We start from the raw sequence: 2,905 nt of genomic DNA, 5'->3' as shown, positions 1-2,905 counted from the left end.
GTTACCTCATGGGGGACTTCCCGATAAGCCCATAAAACCATTGGGATCAATTTGTCCCAATTCTTGGAGTCTCTTTGAATGACATGATACAACATGTTTTTGAGTACTCGGTTCCACCTTTCTACAACTCCATTACTCTCTGGGTGTTCTGGGGTTGAAAATCTTGGCATGCAACCTAATTTCTCCAGCATCGTTTGCGTGAGCTGCGATTTGAAATTAGTGCCCTGATCGGAGCAGATCATCTCCGGAACGCCTGTGCGACTGAATATCTCAATCAGTGCATCACAAGTCGCCTTAGCTGTCAAAGAGCGCAGTGGGATCACCTCTGGCCACCTCGTGCAAAGATCCACTAAGCACAGCGCGTACTTATGCCCTCTCGCTGACGGTGTGTCTAGGGATCCGATCACATCTACATTGACAACTTGGAAAGGGTGCTCGGGTCTAGTGAGTGGAGTTATAGGCACTTTATCCGTGCGACGCTTGTCTGAACGAATTTGACATTCATGGCACGAACGACAATGCTCTAATATCTCCTTCGCCATACCCGGCCAAAAAAAATTATACCTAATGCGAGCTCTTGTTTTCTTTGACCCTAGGTGCCCCCCGCATAGTGACTCGTGTGCTAAGTGCATCACCTCAGTGCGCTTATCTTTGGGGACAACTAGCTGACTCACTCGAGTGCCTGCTATTGAGTCGCAGTGGTATAATAGTCCATCTGAAATGAACATGCCGGATTTCCCACTACGCGCATCTTCCCAACATTTCTTTAGCGTAGTGTCGCCCAAACTGCACATTGCGGAACTCTACTCTTTGGCCTAATGACGCCTCCCTTTCTTCATCAGTTTGCGCCTCTTCCCCAGAATCATCTTTCTCCTCCAAGGTGAGATTGCAGGCAACTACCTTTTGTTTCTCTACTGCTTGTTCCGCCTCGTGAGCAGGCTCGGCCGGCGCTCGACAGGGTGCCAGAGGGCTGCTGGCCTTCAACAAAAGTTTCCAATCGTCCTTGGTCAACAAACAATATGTGCCCTCGACGAGCTCATCAGTTAACGCGCAGAGTAGGTCGACGTTCTGAGGCTACGCAACCTCTCGCGGGCCATTTAATTTGACCGGTAACGTAGCTAGCCTTGCCTCGATAGTTTTACCGAAAGCGGACACCAATCTTACCGTGCCAGACGGCTCTACAACACTTCGCGGAAGCAGACTCTCCCGGATGACGGTTATCTCACTCCCCGTATCCAAAATCGCATCTGCGGATATGCCTGCACATGATACAGGAATTAACTGCAGTTTATCTGTGCCTTCACCCTCGTGTTTCAGAGACTTCACCTTTGCGCTAAGTACTCCAGTAGGTATTTCAGTATCCGTCTCGTGGGATAACGTTACCTTTTGAACCTTCCGCTTTGGCTCGGTAGCCTTCTTGGGGTTGTTCTCCTTATCACTAGCCTTCGGGCACTCTTTAGCGAAATGGCCTGAGCCGTGACATAAGTGGCATTTCAGAGCCCCTTTCTCAACTCGTGTCACCGGCTTCTGCCCCATTCCTACAGTTGGTTGCTTTGAAGCACGCCCTTTCCCTTTCGCTTGTTCGAAAGTTTGGAGCACTTTGGCGATCTCAGTTGGCCTAAGCCATCCCTCGCCTTCCCTTAATCTCACATACTCAAGACCCTCCGTACTAAGGCCCGATTTTATGCGTTCAGCAACAATGAGTTCTGCCATCACTTCTACCGTGTCGGCTTCTCTCACTTGGAGGTAGTATGAGAAATAAGTTTTCACGCGGGACGCCAACTGCGCCCACGTCTCTTCCTTACGCTTTACTGCTCTTTCGAACCTCTGCAGGTACTCTGCCGGAGAAAGCTTCAATTCCGTCAGCACTGCTGCTTTAACTGACTCATAATCTGCACTCTCTTCAGGGTTGAGGTTACGCAGTAGGTAACGGACTCGCTCAGTTAGCGCTGGCATAACCAAATGCACGCGGCTCTCGTGCGGTACCTGGTAAGTAGCAAAAAGTTTTTCTACTTCCTCAAACCATAATGGGACATCCGCGTCACTCGGCAGGCGGAACCCTTTTAGCACTTTTGCACATTGCTGAACAGAATCGAAACCCCGGCGCCTCTGATCACCCGTCTCCGACCCAGAGTTGGACAACGTGCCATGGAGACGTTCCGCGTTCATTCTAGCCTGCAATAGCTTTTCGTACTGAATCTGAAGATTGAGCTTTTGAATTTCAAGCTCGAGCGTTCTCGCTTCGCTTGATTTCGGCAAAACCTGAGATGCCTGCTGCATCGATTCTTGCCTCTGAGTAGTCACTGTCGCCTAATTTGACTGATCAGAATTTTGAATACCATCATTGGATGGTTCTCGACTCCGATCCACATCTGCCGCACTCGTACCCTCATCTTCATTAGACTCCATTGTTTTAGCACCCCCGCGTGTTCTCACCATGTGCTCTACACATAAACTGCCATGCCAACTAGAGAAGAACGCAAGAAATCCTGCTCACCCTTTGCTGTATGCACTGTTGTTCCCGGATCTCCTCCACGGTGCCGGAGTTGGCTGCTGTGGGAGCGTCTCGACTTTGCCGCTGGTGGCTGTTGGATGCCTTGCCCCTCGGTCCTCTCAGCGCTGGTCCAGTGTATGGTGCTGCAGAGCTCGCCGATCCTGTCGACTGCGCCAGTTAAGTTTTCCTTCTTGTTCGTTGATCTCCTTGATGTGGATTGAAGTCCCGTCAAGGAGATGATCGGCGTCGATGAAGCAGGAGGCAGGTTGGAGGTAATGAAAACTTGAAGGTATATTACAGCGAAATATTTAGTCATATGTACATCTTGCCGAAGCACACTCATGATAACACAGACATCAACGGCGTCTTACTCTTCTACTTAACTTTTCTTAAGTTAGAGCCTAGAACACT

The 2,905-nt window shown here is 49.8% G+C and overlaps 1 pseudogene; it reads right to left on the bottom strand.

Moving 5' to 3' along the window:
* Positions 1 to 741: 741 nt before the first annotated feature.
* LOC142767800 (uncharacterized) lies at positions 742 to 2,280 on the bottom strand (annotated as a pseudogene).
* Between the last annotated feature and the right edge of the window lie 625 nt (positions 2,281 to 2,905).

The sequence above is a fragment of the Rhipicephalus microplus genome, chromosome 7 (assembly GCF_043290135.1).
Source record: "Rhipicephalus microplus isolate Deutch F79 chromosome 7, USDA_Rmic, whole genome shotgun sequence".
In the NCBI taxonomy this organism is placed as follows: domain Eukaryota; kingdom Metazoa; phylum Arthropoda; class Arachnida; order Ixodida; family Ixodidae; genus Rhipicephalus; species Rhipicephalus microplus.
Note: the sequence above shows the minus strand (reverse complement) of the source record. Positions and strands in the feature narration are given on the sequence as shown.